The sequence below is a fragment of the Mus caroli genome, unplaced genomic scaffold, assembly GCF_978045245.1.
Source record: "Mus caroli unplaced genomic scaffold, Mus_caroli_1 scaffold_10, whole genome shotgun sequence".
Taxonomy (NCBI): Eukaryota; Metazoa; Chordata; class Mammalia; order Rodentia; family Muridae; genus Mus; species Mus caroli.
The window spans coordinates 40741103-40764419 of NW_028227265.1; the positions used below are offsets into that span (position 1 = coordinate 40741103).

At 47.2% G+C, this 23317-nt stretch overlaps 1 long non-coding RNA gene across 2 annotated transcripts in view; it reads right to left on the minus strand.

The window, feature by feature from the left end:
* LOC115031769 (uncharacterized) overlaps positions 1-23317 on the minus strand; it is a 60535-nt gene that overhangs the window by 9436 nt on the left and 27782 nt on the right. Inside the window, exons 2-4 of one of the 2 annotated variants that reach the window (XR_003837433.2) lie at positions 19672-19789; positions 6950-7146; positions 5164-5282 (exon numbers count right to left, since the gene is read on the minus strand). This is a non-coding gene — a long non-coding RNA (uncharacterized LOC115031769). The remainder of the gene's footprint in view (positions 1-5163; positions 5283-6949; positions 7147-19671; positions 19790-23317) is intronic. The other variant, XR_003837434.2, reaches the window with a different exon arrangement.

Below are 23317 nucleotides of genomic sequence, written 5' to 3' on the forward strand. Positions count from 1 at the left end.
TAACAAGGGCTGAGGATATAGCTCAGTGGTAAATAACTTGCCTAGCATGCATAGACCCTAGTAACACACACACACACACACACACACACACACACACACACAGAGACAGAGACGACAGAGAGACAGAGGCAGAGACAGAGAGAGGCACAGATAGAACGCTCATCATATATATCTGTAAGAGGTAAACCTGGTTGCTGGAGAGAATGAGACAGGTAGAGCACTTGAGCCCAGGAGTACAAGGCCAAAGCCAGCCTAGGCAATGTAGGAAAGAAAGAAAGAAAGAAAGAAAGAAAGAAAGAAAGAAAGAAAGAAAGAAAGAAAGAAAGAAAGAAAGAAAGGGAAGGAAGGAAGGAAGGAAGGAAGGAAGGAAGGAAGGAAGGAAGGAAGGAAGGAAGACCCCATTGTCAATTTCCCAACATGTTCTGGGGTAGAGAAGAATGGGGAGAAGAACGGGGAGGGGCCCCTACTTCAGCCCACTCCCTTGCAACTTGCCACCCTCCATCTCCCAGCTCCTGGAAATCCAATTTCCTAGTTATGGCCGCGCTTATTAAAAGCATGACTGTGGAGGCTGTTTACTCCACGATCTATTTTTGTCATAACTGTTTGTAATGGTTAAACCTCAACTGCTTAAACACTCCATACAAAATAATGTATCTTCAATAAACTGAAATATTAACCAATCATATGTAATGGTTCATTTCTAACAGATGCAGAGCTCAGAGTCCTCAGGGCATCGTAGAAATTGAAAAGCATATTGATGGACTGGCCAGCCTTCAAATTACACTGTGAGGGAAGAAAAGCATAGGAAAAGTTCTCATTATGGCTCCCTGACATTAATTTGAGCATTTTTATATGTATGTCCTATTAAGCACTTTAAGTGCTTTTTGATAATTGTGCTTTGTACTTTTTTACAGCACTTCAGCCTATTCCCAGTTCAATTTCCTCTTTTATCCGATGTTTGAAATATTGATTTCTGACAGATAAAAGCAAACCTTATAATCTCAGCAGCGAGCAATAAGTAAGTGGGACGGGGCCGCAGAATGCATCGGGGAATGGTCATATTCGAAACAGTCTTTGTTTTATTACATTTCGTCAACAGAATTTACTTACCGCTTGCTGATATTTATGTAAAAAGCCCGGCCGCTGAGAGGGCCGAGATATTGCCAATTTCAGCTCTACTTTTTGCATTTAGTAAGATAAAAGGAGCTTCCCCCTCGGAGCCTAGTGATTGCAGTGGCTTAAACTGCTGTCAGCCAGCTGCGAGTAACTGTGATTTATCTCCTTCAGCCTGTGCGTGGGGTGGCTGCAAACTTTTCCTCCAGTTTTGCATTAAAAGCTGACAGCCTGTCAGGGTGCTTACAGTCTCCCCTCTCGGGCCTTCAGGCTCTCGGAAGACACTCTGGCTGGGAGAATCTCGTACTGGTGTAAGCCGGATGCGACCTTACACCTGATCCTGTGCGTTTCCAAGCTGTAACTCCAGATCCTGCAGATGTGAGGATCATTTTGGCTCCTATGCATATTTAGTCTCCCTGTAGTGATGATGTCTGCCACATTCAGTGCATGTATTACTTACTGAACGCCACCCTGGCCTAACTGGATATGCAGAGCCCAGGCCTTCCCTTTAGGACTCTCACACTCCACAGCAATAGTTCTCAGTCATCAAGGGTAAGTTTGTTCACACCCCTGCAGGGGGACATCTTTGGTGCTCAGGACAAGGGAGGGTGTGCTATTGGCACCCTGTGACATAGGTCAGTGAATCTGATAAAGAGCTGGCAAGGCACAAGACAGTCCACACAGAATTCTCTACCTCCAAAATGTGGGTAGGGCTGATGGTGAGATGCCCTAACCTAGTGGCATATGATTAGCCTTGACAATGAGCAAGGATTTTGCAGTTAGCAGTGATGAGAGCAGTACGTGAAACAGGACAAGGAGACTGAGACTGGGACCTACTTCAGACATTGTAGTCAGAGGAGGGACACTCAAACTAATACTAAGTAATAACAAGGACCTGGTAGAAGATCTAAGGGGAGGCCCGCCTGGTGTAGGGCTTATGCAAAGCCAGGTAGCAGGAAGGAGCTGGTGTGTTTGAGGAGAGAGAAACCAGTAAGTATAGTGGTGATGACTATACTGGTCCAGTACTGGGATGGTGGGACAGACAGAGAGTAGGACACGCTTCTGAAGTTGCATTGGCAGAACTGAAATTGGACGTGGCGAATACAGGCAGCAAGGGACCTGAGGACGATGCAGAGTACAGATTTAGTATAATATGACTGCAGAGACCATGCAGCACGAAGAAAAAGAACTAAGTATAAAACAGCTTGGCAAGAATCGCCACGGAAGTGACTAGCACATGGGACAGGATCTCTGAAGGCAGCACAGAAATGAATGGGACAAGGTGAGCACCAGGACACAGAGACTAGAAAACCCAGAGGACTTGCCCCAGTTTCTCTGCACTTGCCCTAGAATCCATACAAGGTCCTCTCTGGTTTCCCTCACTCCTGTGGGTCAAGAGCACAGACTCACATCAGTGTGTTTGCCTCTGCACTATGGGAGACATTTAAAACCAAATAAAGACTTGCAAGGACCCGGCCAAGCTGTACCCAAAAGGAACAGAAATTCCCCACTTCCCCTGAACCTCGGGGCCACCAGCTCAGATGGCTGAGCACCTCTCCCATCACCCCTTCATTCAGCAAATACTTATTGAGCATCTACCGCAATCCTGCTGAGCCCTGTGCCACACACTGGAAGCACACAGAGAACCAAACAAGCCGAATCGGAGGCTGCTTCTCCTGTCTGCTCTGCTGTTTAGTAGTCACGAAGCTCCCTCGGGCTGGCTGAGAGCCCAGTGACTGGATAAAGGGGCACAGTGAGGGTCGGCGTCGGCCAAGTGATACAGCTGTAACAAGCACGTGCACCCTCATTTCTTCTCAGTCTGTAGGGCTGCGTTACCATTCCCTGGGAGCCAGATGGACACAGCAGCCAGCATCTGGAACACTAATCTGATGGCATCAAGAGAGCACAGGGGGACTCCACTAACTCAGCACACTTCTGCTCGCCTGGGACGTGGGTTCCGTCTCCAGACCTACTGGCCAAAGAAAGTCACATGACAACACACCTGAATTCAACAGGGCGGGTTGGGATCGCAGTGCTCCATGGGAAGTGAGGGCTGGGAAGGGGGGCGCAGTTTGCAGGGCAAAATGACAGCCACAACCCTAAGAACTCTGACAGGAAGGAGTTTAGGCCTGGGTCTCAAATCAAGGTCCACTGGAAGGATTTTTAGCTTGGTTGCCATTTTTTTAGATTTTACATGAAAAAACAAAAACAAAAAAACACCACAATTTCCATTTTAACACTTCAGAATAAGCCACAGTGGCCCTGCCTTCCCTTGGTGGCATCCAGCTGTGACTGAGCACAGCTGGCCCTGAAGACAGCATGGGGCTCTTTACACTGCCCAACCCATGGATTCTTGAGTCTGTTGGCAAGGAACTGAGACCCATACAGCAATAATAATAATAATAATAATAATAATAATAATAATAATAATAAAACGGGCCAGCCCAAATGCACAGACCAGTTAAATGCAGACTCAAGACAAAGCCCTGTACTGCTCAGCCTGACAGGCTACTGGGAGAGGAAAGGGTTCTGAAAAGAGAAAGATCGCAGCTTTGGGATGGACAGCTGACCCTTCCTTACATAGCTCTCAGATGCCAGGGAATCATTTGGCATCACTGAGCCTGGGATCTGAGTCAGGTGGTGTAGAGCGCCACAAGGCTCACAGGGATAGCATGAGCCCCTCACCCATTACAGAACTGTCTACAAACCAGATCGGACACCCCTAGAATGGCATCTGTAGCCTTGTCCACACTGGCCTGGTTTAAGCCCTGTTCCTTTGGTATACATCAAAACCAGGAAGCACAGAAGAGGGTGACAGTGGTTAGGGACAGTGCCGCTGCCTGGGATCCGGACTTGTGCATGAGTTTGAATGCTCCTTAGTCTGTCCTTTACTGCCTCCACGCATGGGGGAACTGAATCGAGAAGGGTTCTCTGTACTGTCCGAGCCAGTTTGAGCAGGCCCTGCAGACGTGGGTGCTCAGTCAGTCTGATGCCACTGTGTAGGCTAGGCAGCACCGTGCTCCTCCACAAGTCCTGAAGGCTCTTGCGAGCAAGAGCTGCTAAGCCCTGTCTTGCTCTGAGCCACAGATAAATAAACCCTACCACCACCACCCAGTGGGTGTGGAGCACGTAGGGTAGAATCATGAGTTAGTCGGCCCTTCCTGTCAGGGACAAAATACCCATCATAACCTCCAACGTGAGAAGCCAGAATCCAGGGTCCCAAAACACCCTTCAAAGACACGCCCCTCCCCGAGGGAGCCTACTTCCTTCACCTGACCCCACCTCCTGACAGCCACTGATGACAAAAATGCCCCATGACCCAGTCACCTCTCAGTGGTGCCCCTAGGTGGTGTCCAAGTCTTAAATAGAAGGGTGATAAATTTTTTGAGGGACCCTTCATATATCCAAGCCGCAACATGTAAAGAAGTCTCGCATCTCTCCCTAAGACCACACTGCACCTGCCAGCACTCACCGGAAGCCCTAGACTAACTCCAGGTGCTACTTCTTGTCCTCCTCAGGGGACCTGCCAACAGCACTGCATGCAAAGACAACTGTGGCTTCATCCCTGCCACCAGGGCTGCAGACTCCCCTGCACACTGGTTCCTGGTTCACAGCCTGATGTGTCAGCGCTTCAGGGACATGCCTACTTCCCTCTCACACTGTCTTGCGAGGGGCAGATGAGGTCCTGAGTGATGTGTATGGTTGGCAGAAGCACAGCCATGCCAAAGCCCCCAATGCCTCACACCATGGGAATGGCAAAGCCTTCCCGTCAGGCTCAGAGAAATGGCAAAGCCTTTCTTTCTCCGCTCCGTGTGTGGATCCTGACAATGTGTACAGAAAGGCATTGACTGTGGCTTTTCCCCCGAGTGTTTGCAGCCTAAGACTGCTCCATTATAGAGACCTAGATTAACTAAATCTGCCCCATTGTTCAGTGGTACACCATAAATAAATGCATCTATTTTATTTCTTTTTCCATTTCTTTGGGTTTTTTAACCTTTTTTTTTTGTTGTTCTTTGTGAATTTCACATTATGCACCCTAATCCCACTCACCTCCCCATCTTCTCATATTGGCCTTCCATCCTTGTAACTCTCCCATACAGTGCTGCCGCGGGTGAAGGGCCAAGCCAGCTCTCCCACTCCGATGACCTTTAGGCCAGCTCTCCTGATCGCTGTAGGTTATAAGAGGAGAGGGGAGATAGACACATTTTCTCATTTGACTGTAAACCATAAACCCCCTTCCTTGATTCAGAGATATGAAATAAAAACACTTAGCTTCCTGGATGCTACTGTTGCATCTCCACACAGCACAAGGCCCACCCAATCCCATCTCTCTATGTGTTTGTCTGTGTGTCTGTCCTTTCTTCACTCCCTTGTTGCCCCTGCCTGGCCAATCCCAGTCATGCAGGTTGCAGGCCTGGCAGTCTGGTTTTAAGTTCAGAATGTACATTCCAGCTCTTTCTGCCCGTGACTGCATGGTTTCCCTCCAGTTACTTTCTTTTAGTGGACAAAAACTTGTTTCTTTTTATAGTAACTCAAGGACAATCCTTCTCTAATCGACTGTGGTTGTCGTTGTATTTCCTAGAATTTCTGTGACTGAACTGAGAACCTTGTGTGTGCTAGGCAGGCACTCTACCTCCAAGCTGTACACAGCTCTGGAAGTTCCTCTGAAAAGGGTATCAGTCTAAGGAAGACTGGAGTCTAGGTAAAGAACACCACAGGAAAGATGCTCAATGCAGGGCAGGATGGGTGTGGCCTTCATGGTGGATTTGCTGAGAGTTAAAATCCCCTGGACTGTTTGAGAATTAGCACATGTATTATATTATATTATATTATATTACTATATTTTATTATATGTTTAATATATAATACCAATATTATATACATATATAAGTGTATACATGTTATATTATGTATACATATTATATAAAATATAATACAGCATGTAAATAATATATTAATATTATATATCATATAATATTTTATCATATTCTTGTCATTGTGTCCCTAGCTCCTGCTAGTTTCAGGAATGGCTGGATGAGTACTGGTCAGGGAGAAAAGTTTGAACTGCTGCAAATACCAAGTCCCCAGCAAGAACAACATCGCTTTGTGGATCTTGAGATTGTGGCAGACATTACTAATCAATCCTGTTTCTAATTTCCCTTGTACCAGATGCAGCATCAGGATCCATCTTAACAGGGCACTCCAGGCACATAATCAGAATTAACGCACATAATGAACCCCATTTGTCATTCTTGGACTGCTTGTTCTTTCGGGATTGATTATTGTCCCCTAAAATTACGAACCACTTGGCAAGCAAAAATTTGTTGGACTTGTAAAACCAGAGGAAATGGGTTTAGCCTTATCAAATTTCATGAACATTTTGCCATGAAGTTTCTTCAAATCACAAGACTGACAGAGGGTACCTTTGAATTTAGGCTAAAGGTTTCCATTCAGGTTGTGGCCTTCCTTGAATTGGGGAGAAGCAAAACTTGTCCATGGGCTCAAAACCCCTGTTTGGGGAATAAGGAGCAGATGGTCTAGGTGTCTTCTCGGGAGGTAGCTCTTACAAGGAGGAATTCCCTAAGCCAGGTGCTCTACAGCTGGGCACCTGTCAGGTCCCAGCAGGGGGACAGAGCAGGCAGGGTCAACAGTGGCAATCACCCCAATTGCCTGGAGGAGTCCTCCTGGCACTCCCCCCATGGTGACCAAAGAAGGGAACTACAACCATGGCCATTTCTCAGAAGGTCTCGGCTTCTTCCTCATCAGGACAGAATCCCTCCAGGGCATCCCTAACCATCGATCACTCAGCTCCACCTGTGGCCTAAAAGATATTTACCTTCACTCATTAAGAATGACATTGGATCAGACATGTTGGCTATGATCTCAGCATGCAGATATTTGAAGACAAAAGGATCACCACTTCAAGGCCAGCCTGGGTTCCTTTACAAAACAACAACAAAAAAGCACTGAGGCTGGGTGCAGCTCCGTGGTAGACATGCTTGCTGAGCACACCTGAGCTCCTGGTTTCCATTCCTGGCATTGAAAACACAAACAAAATCAACAATGCCAATGACTTGCAATACGCTACATGCAAGGAAACCAAGAAAGACATCAAGTGTACATCATGGTGTTCACAAAATAGCTTAAGACTACTAAAAGAGTGTAAGATGCAGGCACGTAAACCAGCTTAATGTTTTGTTTCTATGAGACCCAGGGACCAGGTTAGAGGTGAGCACAGGCCCTTCCCAGGTTCTCTGTAATGCACTTCACTCTTGGGATGGACACCATGAGTCCTCTGGCTCCCACGGTTCGTGCCTTCTGGAAATGACATTCCAGCTTCCCTTTCCTTCCAAAAACCATCTTCCTTCCTTCCTTCCTTCCTTCCTTCCTTCCTTCCTTCCTTCCTTCCTTCCTTCCTTCCTTCCTTCCTTCCTTCCTTCCTTCCTTTCTTTCTTTCTTCCTTTGTTTTTTTTAAAGATTTGTTTATTTATTTGCTGTATAAGTGCTTTTCTGCATGCACACCTGCACACCAGAAGAGGGCCTCAGAGTCCTGAATATGGATGACTGTGAGCCACCATGTGCTGGGAATCAAACTCAGAACCTCTAGAAAAGCAGACCGTGATCTTAACCTCTGAGCCATATCTCCAGCCCCTAAACCATCCATTCTCGAACCACCATTATACTACCTGTCTTAGGGTTTCCACTGCTGTGAATTGACACCATGACCAAGGCAACTCTTTTAAAGGACATTTCATTGGGACTGGCTTACAGCCTCTGAGGTTTAGTCCATTATCTTCCTGATGGGAAGCATGGCAGCATCCAGGCAGACATGGCACTGGAGGAGCTGAGAGTTCCACATCTTATTCTGAAGGCAGATGGGAGAAGACCATCTCCTGGGCAGCTAGAAGGAGGGTTTCAAATCCCACCCTCACAGTGACATACTTCCTCCAACAAGGCCACACCTACTCCAAAAAGCCTACACCTCCAAATAGTGTCACTCTGTGGGCCATGCATATTTAAAACACTACACTACCCACCATGGCACTAACCACCTTTCAGCTAGTGTGGGTTTTCCCCATGAAAAAAAATGTCCCCTCTCCCACTGCTTGTCAAAGGGGGAAAGGAAGGCCACAGAGCCTCCAAGAAGAGCCTCAGGAAGAGAACCTGTCTGTCAGCAATGAAGTTGTCCCAAGGAGAAACAGAACTGAGACATAGAGAAAGCAGCAGCTGATCATCTAGATCCAGCCCTTCCTGAATTCTGAGCACCATGGGCTTATGTAAAGCAAGCTCCCTTCACTGCCTAAATCAGCTTAAACTGTAAACCCATCACTTACAGCCCTGACTAGTTCAGTGAAGAAATACTTAAAGCCAAACAACAAGCAGCACTGTTCCTGCCCACTTCTTGTTTTAGTTTGGAGTTGAAAAAGAAAAGATTTCTTCCCCTTTAGGTAAGTGCCATCCACTTGCCCATTGTCCCTCACTACTCCTCCATCTCTACCAGCTAGTCACATACTTGGCATTCACAGGAACCCCAGGGCCACAAGCCATGTGCCAGTTCCTTCAGGTTGGCACTACAGTTCCCTGAGTCATGTCCCCAGCCCCTTCTTCAGCTCCTGAACCTTGTGCATCGGTGTTTTCAGAAACCACTCAGGCCATTAGCACATAACTCCCTTCACATGCAGGGGACTCCAACAGTAGCTGAGGCATATACTGATAACCAAAGGAAAGCAGACTCCCTTGAAGAGATGGTTCAGTGGTTAAGAGCACAGGCTGCTCTTCCAGAAGACCCAGGTTTAGTTCTCAGCACCCACATGGTAGCTCACAACTGCATGTAACTCCAGTACCAGGAGATCTGATGCCCTCCTCAAGCCTCCAGAGACATGGTCATGCACATGATGCAGATACATACATGCAGGCAAACACTCATACATAGAAAATAAAAATAAATAAATCTAGAACAAGAACAACAAGAAGGAAGAAGGAGAACAAAAAGATAAACAAGAAGAACAAGAGAACAAGAACAAGAAGAGAAGAAGAAGAGAGAAGAAGAGGGGGAAGAGGAGGAGGAAGATAAGGAGAAAGAAGAAGAGGAAGAGAAAGAAGAAGAGGAAGAGGAGAAGAAATAGGAGACCAGAAATCAAGAGCTAAGGAAGAGGCCCACAGAAAGGAAGACACTGTCAGGGGGTGGGGGTGGGGTGGCATCTGTGAGGCAGCCATCATTAGAGGCCATCTTCAGACTGCTCATTGGACCACACCAAGGTTCACAGTCCCCACAGGCACTCATGCCCTTGACCTCTCAACAGTTTTAGATCTCTGAGCTGAAACACATCACAGAAGAATCCAAAAGCTCTGAGTCCCTTGGAGAAGAGCAAGCACCACCAGGCTTGCATCCCATGACAGGATGATGCTCAGAGCAAGAAATGGTCATCCCTTCCCTCAAGGCAGGTACAGCCCTGTCTCCAACATCCATGCTCAGTGAACCCTAACACTCACCATGGCAGCTAACCACCCTCCAGCTTGTGTGGGTTTTCCCCATGAAAACAATGTCCCCTCTCCCACTGCTTGTCAAAGGAGGAAAGGAAGGCCACAGAGCCTCCAATCTTTTAAATCTTTTATTTATTCTTGATCAATTACATACATATGAACAGTGTACCCACTCCCAATTCTCTCTTCCCACCCCTTCTGGCAACCTCAGTATGACCCCTCATTCTTGACGGTCCTCTCAAAGTTTCGCCAATGCATTCTCAACCCCACAGTTAAAGGATTTGCTTTTTGTCCCTATTGGGGATTGAACCTACAACCTCGTTCGTGTTGAACTATCTACCCAGCAGTATAATCTTTCTTAAGCTCAGTTTGTTTCATCATGTCCTTCCTCACCCTGAAACTACTGGGGTAAGTTTTATACATGCATAGCTCTCTTGCTCCCTTCTTCTTCTTCTTCTTCTTCTTCTTCTTCTTCTTCTTCTTCTTCTTCTTCTTCTTCTTCTTCTTCTTCTTCTTCTTCTTCTTCTTCTTCTTCTTCTTCTTCTTCTTCTTCTTCTCTGCCTTCTTCCCCTTCTTCCTGCTTCCCCTTCTTCCTGCTTCCCCTTCTTCCCCTTCCCCTTCTTCTTCTTCTTCTTCTTCTTCTTCTTCTTCTTCTTCTTCTTCTTCTTCTTCTTCTTCTTCTTCTTCTTCTTCTTCTCCTTCTCCTCCTCCTCCTCCTCCTTCTCCTCCTTCTCCTTCTCATCCTTCTCCTTCCCCTTCTTCTTCTTCATCTTCTTCTCTTTCTCTCCTTCTCCTTCTTCTTCTTCTCCTTCTTCTCTTTCTTCTCCTTCTTTCTTCTCCTTCTTCCCCTTCTTCTCCTTCTTCTTCCCCTTCTTCTCCTTCTTCTTCGCCTTCTTCTCCTTCTCCTTTTCCTCCTTCTCCTCCTCCTCCTTCTTCCCCTTCTCCTTCTTCTTCCTCTTCTTCCTCTTCCTCTTCTTCCTCTTCCTCTTATTCTTCTTCATTCAGTCCAGAGAATAAAATTGTGCTGTCTGAATTTACAGTGGGTCTTCCTGACCCTCTTACCTAATTTAGCGCCTCTCTCCTGTATATGCCCAAAGACTTGTTTCCAGGGTGATTCTGGATCATGTCAAGCTGTCAATCAAGATTCAACATCACATTCCACAGGGAGGATGAGGAAAGCATCTGAAGAATGAGGTGCTGAGCTGCGAGAGACTTGGAGATTCACTCCAAAGAGTATACATCGCTGCCTATCCACTTGAGACTGAAGGCAGGTGAGGATTTATCTACCCTTTCTGTTATACTGTTAACTGCCTGGCATTTCTGCCTACAGTGTGCCTTGAGAAGGGTTTGTTTGAGCTCTCAGGCTACCTTGGAGGCAGGAACATGAAGCAGCTGGTCACACTGGGTATCCAGCCAGGAAGCAGAGACAACCTTTCTGTGTTAACGAATACTACTTGCCTCGTGCTGGGCTCTGAGCAGTCCTCGAAGGAGCAGGCAATCGCTGCACATCTGCCAGTGCTACAGACATCAGCCATGCCTCACCTCAAGCTATTCATTCCTCACAGGGTCAGGATCTGCAGTCTTGGGTGGGGCTCCCCTAAAGGGGTCGTTGGCTGTGTTTCCCTGGTGGTTTGCTAAGGTGTGGTTCCACAATACACTGTTTCTAGGATGGCCTACTCTCAGAGATTTCAGGATTCTCTTGAAAAGACAAAACAGCAACAGCAGAGTTCAGAAGATATGTGTAAGAAAATTTGGCCCACCAAAGATGTCATTGACTCGCAGTCTGCTCCCTGCTGAGCTGACTATTTTCTACTTCCCCAGCACAATTACTGCAATCAAGTTATTATCAATCATACTATCAATTGCTTGCTCTGCTCTGCAATGTAGGTTAAAGCTCTCTGTCGGTGGGAAGCTGCTGCCTAGATTTTCATTGAAATCTAATGACTTTCATCTTCAAAGCAGCCACCCGCCACTGTCTGGTTCCCACCCCTGCTGGTTGAGGACAGTACTTCTTCATGAATTTCTTGCTCTAGGTAAACACTCCATTCAGCGTTTATTTCAGGGACATACTCCAGGTTAAGCTGCTAAAGCACCCACTGCAGGCAACTCCGCTGCACAGGGCACGCTCAGCTCAGCAGCGAGGGGACTTCAGCCCCACCCTCCGTCCCCAGCTGGTTGCCCTCCCCATAGTGGAACCTGGCACGTGCTCCAGTCAGCCATGGAAAGTCTCAGGGATCCACACGGGAGGCAAGGCCAGCTCTTTGGTCACCACCTCTGAAAGGTGGAGCATCAGAGCTTTCTTGAGGCATTTCCAGATGTTTGCAGCATCCAGAGTTTCAACAGCTCCCGTTTATTTAGTGTCCTAGGCCAGATAGTAGGCACAACAGAACAGGAACCCTGCATAGCACCCCATCTGAACAAGCTTCAGAGTCTAAAGAAAGATGCAGACCACACACAGATAACCCAAATACAAAGAATCATTAATTAGAACCAGAGGCATGAAAGAAACCTGAGATAGGACATGAAGGGAGGGTGTGGAACGCAATGGGCAGAAAAGGTGTGGTGATTCCAGTCTCCCAAAAAGCAGATGTTAAGCCAAGAGGGTGTGAACGAGAGTTTATTGGAGAAAAAATGTTCACAAAGGAAAGAACAGAAGGAGGAGGGCCAAATTGTCAGGTCCAGCGCATGCCTGATGCCTGAGAAAGAAGAAAAAAGGAAAAGGTAGCCAGGGTTCCCTGAAGAACTGAGCTAACAAAGTATAGTCATGATAATAAAAGAAAATGTATCTGTTGTATCACAGGCAGTCCCACTATGATTTCCCACAAGTTGGAGAGCCCCAAACTGGCAGCCCAGTCCAAGAGGCTGGATTCCTCAGACCAGGGGAGTAGTAAATCAGCCCAGCCCAAGGCTGGGGTCTGGAGGACCTTCATAGAGCCACCAGTGTGACTTACTTTGCAAAACAGAAGCTAGAGACCATGCATGCACACAGGTAACAGAGGAGGCCAGCAGGTCTCCTTTCAGAGAAAAGCGAGCTTGCACAAGCTAACTGGACGTCTCTTTATTAGACATTGAGTTTGGAGTGCACTCATGAGCTAGTGTATTAAGCACTTGATAGGCCCAGCTTGTGGGGCTATTTGAAGACTATGGAGCCTTTAGGAGGTGGGACCTGGCTGGAGGAAGCAGTTTCCAGAGATGAGCCTGTGAGACTTATACACCCCTCAAGCTCCAGTCTGCATGCTTTCCCTCCCGACAGCTGCCATGTGATCAGGCTCTACTGCACACTTGTAAGACCACAGATAGAGGCCAGGGCTGCTCCACTATTCTTTCTCCATTATGATGAACTGCAAGTCTCCAAAGCCATAAGCCCAAATAAACTTTCTGGTACAAGTTGTTTCTGTCAGGTATTTGGTCAGAGCAATGTAAAAGTAATTAATGTGTGTGTGTGTGTGTGTGTGTGTGTGTGTGTGTGTGTGTAAAGCATCAGCAAGTGTGCTCGAGTGCACACATGCACACACGCGTGTACACACATGCGCCCATGCATGTGGAGATCTACAGTTGATGTCAGGGAACATTCCCAATTGCTCCTCTACCTTATCCATTCACATTCACTCAAACCCAGAGCTTGCTGATATAACTACTGTCAATGGCTAGCTTGCTCTGGGGATCCCCATCTTCTGGGGCTGTAGTGACAGGTGGGCCACCACACCCATCTAACATTTACATGGGTTCCGAGATCAAAGCTCAGTCTTTGTGTTTGCGCACCAAACACTTTAACCACTGAGCCACCTCCCCAGCCCTATCCTTCATCCCTTTCCTGTTCTGTGTGTGTGCCCTGCTTGCCAGTGTCTGGAGTCTTACTTGGTGCCACAAGTAAACCCTTTACTGCTGAAGAGTCAGGGGTTTTGTGCTTGCATACAGATAGAGCAGGACAAAGAAGTATGATCCATCACCTGCTTCTACCACAATTCCCTACCCCTCTACCATGCAACAGTAGCCTGAGTCTTTTCTTAGCTGAAATTGGGTGCCTCTATCACCACAGAACTCCCCTTGCCCATTGTCCCTAGACATTCAGTGTCTGAGGCAGCTTTCTGTCTTGTGGGCAGCTTTCTCTTGTAATTCAATTAAACCCCTGTATATTTCTTGGTAAGAACTCTGACTCCTTACCCACCCAGTTGTCAACCTATGGATTGCATGTCAGATACTTGCATAACTATTCATAACATTAGCAAAATTATAGTAATGAAGTAGCAGTGAAATCATTTTATGGTTGGGGGTCTCCACAAAATGAGGGACTGTATTAAAATGCTGCAGCATTAGAAAGGTCGAGAAGCCATGCATGAAGGGTATGTATGAGCAAAGGGACTGTGTGATCAATCTTTTCACATGGTTTCGGACAGCCACTGAGGCTGAAAAATGTGTGGCAGGGAGTCCCCATAAAAGGGACATAAGGGACTGAGGGCAAGAGGCCCTAAGAAAGACACTGTGACAGAGAAGTCTAAGTTGTTCTAGAGAGCCCAGGATGTTAGAAATGACAGAGCTGTTAATTATCATCCAAGGAAAATTGCATACAGGAAGTGGAGCCAACTCCCCAAAAGGATGCGGATTATAGGCATCAAAGCTGGAAGGGTGCAGCATCTAATCCCTTAACGCTGCACAGGGAGCTACAGGAGCTGCTGGGGTTTGGTCTTGCTTTGGTCCTGTATTCCTTCACAATCTCCCTTTGGGAATGGCAATGTATGCTCTGTGCCATGAATGTTAGAGGTGTGTAATTTGTCTTTTGATTTTATGGGGGATGCAATTCAGAAATTACCTTGAGTTTCAGAAGAGACTATGGACTTTTAAGCCTCATCGAGTCTGGAAAGATCACATGGACTTTTAGTTGGGCTGAGTGCTGTTTGCATTGTGATATAGCCAAATGCCATGACAGGGGTCTAGAGAGTGGAGCAGAGTCATTAGATGAGAAGGACCCCAGAGTCTCAGGCATTTAACCACGTAGTCTCAGTTTGTAGTGTTTAGGAGGCTTAGGAGGCTTAGCAGGTGTGGTCTTGCTGGAGGAATTATGTCACTGGGGTAGAGCTTTGATAATTTAGTGCCACACAGTTTACTCTCTCTCTCTCTGCTTTATACTTGTGGTTCAAGATAGGAAGCCCCAGCTTCCTGCTCCCTCCATAACTGCTATGCTGAATAGTTTTATGGCAACTTGAGAGAACTGATTGAGAAAATACCTCCATAAGATTAGGCTGTAGGCAAGCTTGTAGAACATTTTCTTAATTAGTGATCGATGGGGGAGGACCAGTCCATTGTGGGTGGTGGCTTTTCTGGGCTGGTGGTCCTGGGTTCTATAAGAAAGCAGTCTGAGAAAGCCCATAAGGAGCACTCCTCCGTGGCCTCTGCATCAGCTCTCGCTTCTGGGGTCCTACCCTGTTTGAGTTCCTGTCCTGACTTCTTCAATAATGACCAGTGATGTGGAAGTATAAGCCAGATAAACCCTTCTCCACCCCCAAGTTGCTTTTTGGCCATGTGTTCCATCATTGCTATAGAAACCCTCACTAAGACGGTGCTGTCGTGGTTTCTTACTATGATGGACTCTTCTCCCTCCGAACCATAAGTGGAATCAATTCTTCCTCCCGTAGGAAGGGGACCCCAGAGTCTCAGGCATTTGACCACTGGGGTAAATGTCTTAGGATCATGGTGTTTTGTCACTGCAATAAAAAAGTAAGTAACACGCGCCCTCAGGAACCAGAACCTTTAATCCCAGGAAAGGAGAGGATGGAAAGCACAGGTTTCCATTCTGTATCTTCTGGAATGATATTAAGAAAGTCCCATGAAGAATCTAGCCCCATTTAGTGATGTCTGGTAGGATGCATGGTCTGAGTGACATGCCAAAGAATGGCGCCTGACCCCGACCTTTAAGCTGACCCATCTGCCGCTTCTGAGTGATACAGTATATGATCCAACCTGCAGCCCCCAGGACCACTGTCATACATATCCTTCACGGCATCCCCTGGAAGGATGTTCCCTTGTGTGGGCCAGGCATGCCATAAAGTCCTTGATAATTGTGCTGGTTGAGGTCTGCAGCCAGAAACAGCAGACTCACACTCTAAAGGGAATCCTCTCTTCTAAGGGAACCAATGGTCTTTCCAGAAGGGACCTACTGTGTAGGAAATTGCCACACAGTAGCACAATGGACTATTAGAACAGTGCCATCAGGGAGTTCAGAGCTGGCAGTCAGACTTGCACAGCAGCAGTAGCTCTATTGTGCTTCTGAAGCAGAGGCTCCTGATGTAGAACCATCATAGCCTTCACCTCTGCAGTCTCAACCACTGCGTCCAAGCATCTGTCCCACCCACTTTTGGTGGTCCCTGGTGAAGGATGATTACAACCAAGTCATTCCATCCACTTCAGTGCCCCCTCTGTGGTGGAAGCTTTCTGGTGGCGTGATACAAGCACATCCAGAGTTTATGCCATCCCACATGACCTTCACATCCGGGTCCCCAGCCCATCTTTCTGTCTGTGTTCTCTCTTTAAGGATGTTGCCCAGTCAGCCAGGCCCACTGCCTCTGCCCAAGACCCTTTTTGTAGATTAGCCATCTTTGAATGCAGGATTCCAAGTTCACAGCTTCCTGCCCACATCCCATTTGGATTTCTTTAAAAAAAAAAAAAAGTTTGTCCCTTATTTCCCCACTTACATTGTTTCTAAGAAGTCCTCTATTGAATTATGTAGCCAAAAGTTCATCTAGTTTTCCCTTCTTTATTTTCCTCCCCAGTTTTAAGTTTTCATCTTCATGCCAGAGCCTGGCCAGCTGACTCAGACATGCCTCGGTGTGGGTGTCTTCCTGGTTCTCGTGCTTTGTAAGATTTGGTTGAGTTGGTGTGTGTGCTTGGTTGAATATTGTGGGTCTGTGAGTTCACCAAACTTGAGAAACATCCTAGACCTCAATTTTTCAAAAGAACATTTAAATCCCTTCCTGTCTTCTCTCCTTTGGGAGCCATGTGTCCATAGGGTCACCTGACTATCCCATGGATCACTGCGCGCTGTTTTGTCCCTGTGCTTTGGTTTCGATGGCTTCGATCACTGTGTCTTCAGGTCCTTCCAGGATCCTTCCTTCACTCATGGGGTCCACATGCTAGGACTCCATAAGGATGCCCTGCACAGTGGTGCATACCTGGTTTAATGCACACTTGTATGGAGCTCAGCTTGCAAAACAGTCACAAGAAAGATGAACGGCTATTTCTAAATATACAATTGAAAACAGTAACAGTATACTTTAATCCAATTAGGAATTGCTTGCCTCTGAACTTTTTTTATTCAATTCTCTTGGACCATAGTTAGTCATGATCAACTGACACAGAATGTACACCTCTGCATTCAGGGAATGACTGTCTTCCCCCCTCCCTGTAATGTCTAATCTACCATGCCTTTCACATGATACATTTTCATCTCACACTCTGTGAGGCCAAGTTGGTCTCTTCTCACGTTTCCTTACAGCTGGTTAACATTTTAAATATGGAGAACATAAATGTGATAATTAGGTAATGACCTTGTCTACCAATTCCAACTTCTGTGTCTGTTCGGGTCAACTTCATTTGACAGATTCATTTCCTCATGGTGAGGATTGTTTCCCTGATTTTTTTATCTATATCTGCTATGTTTTACTAAATGTCAAGCAGATCTGGGGAGTGGGGTGCTTGTGCTATTGAGCAGAGGGCTTGGTTTATGCTGCACAAGCACTTACCGCCCCCAAGACAACAAACAATATCAACTTCACTGTGTAGTAGGGTCTTTAGCCTTCTTCAGTTTTATTTCAGACACGGTTAAGTTATTTGGGTGCAGTTTGCTTCTCTGGCTAGGCAGGAACAGAGCCCTGCTCACCTACAGCTAATCCCTTCAGTCTCACCACATCCTTGAGTCCAGAGTCTTCTCTGGGAGCCCAAGAACCCTGATGTTTTCCATTGTGTGGTAGGATCGAACACTCTTCCCAGGGAGAATGCTGTTTTATATAGCCCTTCTGCTTCCTACAGATCTTTCAGGTGGTTTTTCCCATAGCAGGAGGCAGGACCATCACATACAGCAGCATGCAATGCCCTTGAAGCAGTCCTCAGAAGAGCTCCAGAGTTTTCTCTGTGCATCTCTCTCCCCTCCAGGACACCAACTTACCAAACAACTAGTTTGCTCTCCCACCTCTCAACTCTGCTTTCTCCTCTCGTGCATCTATCTGAGTTTCTTCTTCCTGTACAGTGGCAGGAAGCTGGGGAGACACACAGCTCCCTACATCTGATTTCCATTTGTCAGGCATCATCCTTTGTTGAATTTACTCTAGTGTCTCAGAAACAGATAGATGCCACCCAAGAGAAAAATCTGAAACTTCCTGAGGCATCTTGTCTGGAGGCAGAAGTTCAGATCTATTCCTCCACAATCTATTCACTTAGCTGCCTGACTAAAGCTGCCTCTGGGACTCCAGGAACCTTTATTCATCTTTATGCCTCACTTCAGCCAAATGGGTGGTTTGCCGGCCATACTGATCACTGCAGCTGTTTCTGACTTAGTCCCAGATGTGCTAGTGACACCCTGTCTACTGCCACTTCTCTTCCAAGCAGCCCTTGTGCACAAGGTAAAGACAGCCTCCAAAGCCTTAGAATGCCTGGGGTCCTTTGCCAGTGTGCCTAGTGTTACTAGTGATGAGCCAGCCAGCCTTGCACCCTCCAACATATCTCCTGATGTCGTGATTGCTTGTCCCCTCTCAGCCATAGTTCCCTTCCTCTGTGGTCTACTGCAGGAATTCCACTTCACCTTAGCATGGCCTCTAGCTCCATTTAAGATTCTAAGAGCCTCCACAGTGACTTCAGAGGCCATTGTGTTCCAGGAGTCCCCAATGAATGCTTGCTTGCTCGGTCATAAATTTGTTTCCCCTGATGAGACACTCCAGAAATCCTAGCCCAGGGCTCCTCTCTGACTCCCACCAGCACATCCTTGCTAATTCGTGCAGTCTCCTGAGAACGTGATCTCTTCCCTCTCCCCATTGTCCCCAGCAGGTTTGTACTGGAGTGGTGTTGACATATTTATAAAGAAATTGGAGCCTGTTGTATATAATAAGATACAAAAATCTCAAGGATACAGATGCATTAATTCTCATGGCGTGAACATAACCAACCATCATCCAGACCAAGAAATGGAACATGACCAGTTTTCTAGAAACTTCCACGTGGTGTTTCCCACTCCCTCCCTCCCCTGCAAACTTAAAACATATCTTGGCTTCTGTGCCACTGAGTAACTCTGCTGGGTTTTGAACATGATACAAATTGAGCACAGCATGCACTCCTTGGTATGTCTTCTTTGACACAACTTCATGCTTTCGAGCTCTATCCATATTCTCACATGGCATTCACATTTTCCATTTCTGTGTAATAATCCACTGTAAAATCACACTCTAACCATCGCTTTTACTATTTGTGGGAATTGGTGCCTTTCTAGTTTTGTGATATTAGAAGCAAGACTGTTTCATAGACACTCTTCTAAATGTGTTTGCCTGTGCCACAGAGCTATGTGGTACACACCAGGAAGTAGAATTGCTGGGTCTTAGTGTCTGTGTAAACACCAGTGTCAGCATCAATTATAAACTGGTACTTGGGGCCTTTCAAGTTCCTGAGGTGAATCTACTACCATGGGGCAAGCTCTAAGGTCCTGAATCCTCTCCAGAGGAACTGCAGAACACCATCTCGGAAGCAAGGCCCCATGGATGTCATACAAGCACCTTATCCTCCTACCTGTGGGCAAGGGTGCTCGCAGGTAATTCATCAATTTGTGCCTATTTTTGACCAAGAGCTCCTCCCAGTGGTGTCAACTCCCCTGAGGTTTAGAACTGAGGTTCTAAACCATTAGCACCAAAGAAATCTCAAGGAAGCCAGATAGAAAGCCCTGGAGTATTTCATAGGCAAGGTCTATGCCTCAAACAGTGTGTGCATACACACTGGCTTAGGGCTCTCTCTCTGTCCAGGACAAACTGAGAGAAGTAGGCTGGACCACCCTCTACCTCAAGGTGTGGGGATAGGGCAGCAAAAGGCAGCACATCTTACCTCAGCTCAGGGTAACAAGGAGGTAGTTGTTCCCTCTGGGTCAAATATAAGCCAAGGGAGGTGGCCGGCCATCTCACAGTTCTTCATAGGTTATTATGTTTGGCAGCTCTGTGGTGATCTGCAAGGAAAAGGAACCTGTCTTAGTGTTATATGACTGTGCAAAGACACCATGACCGAGGCAACTCATGGAGGGGGCTTGCTGAAAGTTTCAATGGCTTATCCACCCCAGAAGAGAGCATGAGGGCACATAGTCAGGTATGGCACTGGAGTAGCTGGGAGCTTTACATCCAGATCCACAGGCAGCAGGAGAAGAGAGATTCTGGGCATGGGTTGGGCTTTTGAAACCTCAAATCCAACCCCCAGTCATACACTTCCTCCAACAAGGTTACACCTATCCCAATAAGGTCACACCTCCTAATCCTTCTAATCTTTTCAAACAACTCCACTCCCTGGTGACTAAGCATTCACATATATGAACTTCAGGGGCGGGGGGACATTCTTATTTGAACCACCACAGAGCCCAAAAGGAAACTCCTGATGTCAGGCAGAGAGAATACATCTGAGATCCAGAAATTTGACCAAGAAGAGATCCCTCCTGAAAGAGACATAATGCCCATCAAAATCAACTAAACACCACTCTCTAATAGCATCTGGACCTGCATTATAAGCAGACCATTGGTTATGGGATCTTCTCATGCTGGGCTCCACAGACATCCAGCAGCAGAAGACCATGGGAAAAAGATGGGGTAGAGCACGTAACAGAGTGCACTCCCTCAATTCTCTACCATGGGCATCTGGTCCAGTCAGTCTTGGACCAGCACAGAGAAGAAGACATAAAAAGGACTGTAGATGGACTCTCACAGAACCCAGGTTGACACTTCAACACCTAAGAACAAGTCAGTCACCAATCTATCAGGAAAACTAAGTCCAGGAAGCAAAAAAGATGGAGGAAAACAGCCACAGGCAATGTTTGGCTAGGGTTACTTCCTCTACAGTGGGTCTGAGGTACCTATGTTCAACATCAAGTAGGAACTTTTCTTCTGACTGAAATGGAGCCAGGCATCATTCTACCCACATTTATGATTGCCTGTTCCTGCATCCCCTGGGGATGCTTGGCTTCCAGGGCTGACACATGTCTAAGGGTCAACTAACTGGAGGCTTCTAACCTACCAGGGCACCCAACAAAAAGTTATCCACAAGGTGTTCAGTGCCTTCAAAGATTCCTCATTCGCGTATTTGGTTTGGCTTCCATTCAGCAGGCCACTCATGTTGGCTATAATTTTTTTTCTTGGTTTTTTGGGGGAGAAGGGCGGGAGTAGGGGGAGGTTAATTTGTTGTTGCTGTAGTACCTAAACGGCGCTAACCAAAATCCATCAAAGAGGCAAAGAGGCGGCCAGCCCCTCCTTCCCATCCCAGGGAAGATGCCCCCATAGGAGTTGTCAAAAAACCACTGCTCCTGTTGAAACAGGCAACAAGATATCTCAGCCTGCAGCCCTCACAGAAGCTGTCCACTGTGGGGCATCCGAGTATCGCCTTTCCCACCTCAGCAAGAGCTGCCCCTCAGGAGCTGTCCACTGTGGAGACACCTTTCCTGCCTCAGCCTACTGCCTGCATGAGGAGCTGTCCAAGGTGGCGGACAGAGGGAAAGCCCCTCAGAGGGTGCCGCCTCAGAGGGAAAGCCCCTCAGGAGCTGACACCCTTCAGGAATTATCCACAGTGGCAACACCTTGTTTCCTGCCTCAGCCTACAGCTTTTGTGAAACACCACTGCAGGAGCTGTCTCACACGAGCTGTCCACAGCGGCAGTACCTCTTCTCCAGGCTCCCCCACCCCAGGAGCCCTACAGAGATGGTGCCTCAGCAAAAGCCGGCTACAGCGGGGAAGGACTCCCCGCCCTAACCCATGGGTTCAATGCAGGGAAAGGGGAGTGAAAAAATCCTCCAGTCCCTGAGCAGAAAACCTTTCAATCCCTGAGCTTCCCACAAAACCCACAAATTCCCAAACAGGAAAACTCACCAATCCCCTGAGCTCCCCAAACTCAGGACTTGAAAGCCCACCAATCCCCAACCTGGAAATCTCTGCCCTGAAAAGCTCCAACCCCTAACAAATCCCATATAAGTCCTGCCCACTGCCAGGAGCAGAGGGCAGCTACCCCTCCATACTGGACCCTCCAATAAATCTCTTTCATGATATTTTCTGCCTGGTGTGACTCACTTGTCCAAAGAAGCCAAGAGGAAAAGAAACAATGAAGGGGGAAGCAAAGGCGTGGGAATGAGGCCCAGCTCAGCTGCTGATACCCTCCCCTGGGAGCTGCAACACCTCTGCTGAGGAGGCTTCCTCTCAGGACTGTGTGGTTCCTGAGTTCCCATGTCTCTGGATACCCTTCCATTGGACACTGTTCCACCTCAGAGCTGTGTGGTTCCCCCCACCCCACGTCATATCTCAGGATGCCCTTACACAGGGATACCTTTTCCCTCAGAGCTGAGTGGTTCCCGGGCTTCCAAGTCCAAGGGTGCCCTTCCCTCTGAGCAGAAACACTTATGGTTGTTGTTGTTTTGTTGTTTCTTGTTGTGATGGCAGGTTTTTAAGGTTATCATTGGGTTTTATTTTGGTGTTTTGTTTGTGGTGCTGGGGATAAAACTCAGGGCTTCCTGCCTCCTAGGTAAATGTTCTACTACTGTGCTATGTCCCCAACATGTTTCTAAGTGATCCTGGGGCTGTATGTCCGTGCTGTCTGGTGACACAGAGACATACTCCTTCAGGACCAGCCAACCTCTAGAGTCCAGAGAGAATTTGTCCACCTGCAAGCTAGTGGATCCTGAATATCTTTTTGATCAAACTCTCCCATTCTACCAAATACTAGGTGAGCCCTTGACCCAAATGACCCAAATGATCTAGCCCTTGACCTAAAGTGATCCAAACTAGGAAATCACCGGCTTCATATATTTATGACCCTCTCCCTCCGTGTCTTGATTTTCCCTGGAGACCCTAAGCAATGTTCTAGCCTAGGCTCTCCTCTTGTTCCTCCTACCTATGACCAACACAGGACTTCCACAAGGATCCTGTGTTGTGCAGCAGATCCCCCAGATGTCCAAGGAATGTAAAGAGGACAATTAGAACTCTTCTTCCTTGGGGACTGACCCTTTCATTCACAACACAGCTGCTTTCATAAGCTAATTCCCCACACTTTGAGGCACAGGATACAAGGACCTGGAAGCTGGAACTGCCAGCTCTCTATGGAGCATGCTCACTAACCATGCAGCCCAGACGGATACAAAGCTGAGAAATGCATGCAAAAGATAGTGTGCCGAGAAAGGCCAGAGCACTTGGGACAGTAAGCTGTATCCCCCAGTGATTAAATACCACTAATGACAAAACGAACAGACAGACAGCAGCAACACCTTTCTCTCCTCTAACCAGGTTGAACTTTCTGGTCTTTGCACCTGGCTAAAGCACCTTCTCCACAAATCTCTGGCCAAGTCTTGCTGCTTCCAGAGAGGTCCTAGGTCACCTGACTTTGTAATCTCTCACTTCCTTTCAGAGTCCTGGAGCTCTCACCACCTGGCTAGGTGTCTAGGTAGGCAAATCTTATCCCCTCTCCAATCTCGGGAAGGTTTTCTCCTGGGTCTACAAAGAGTAGGACAGCC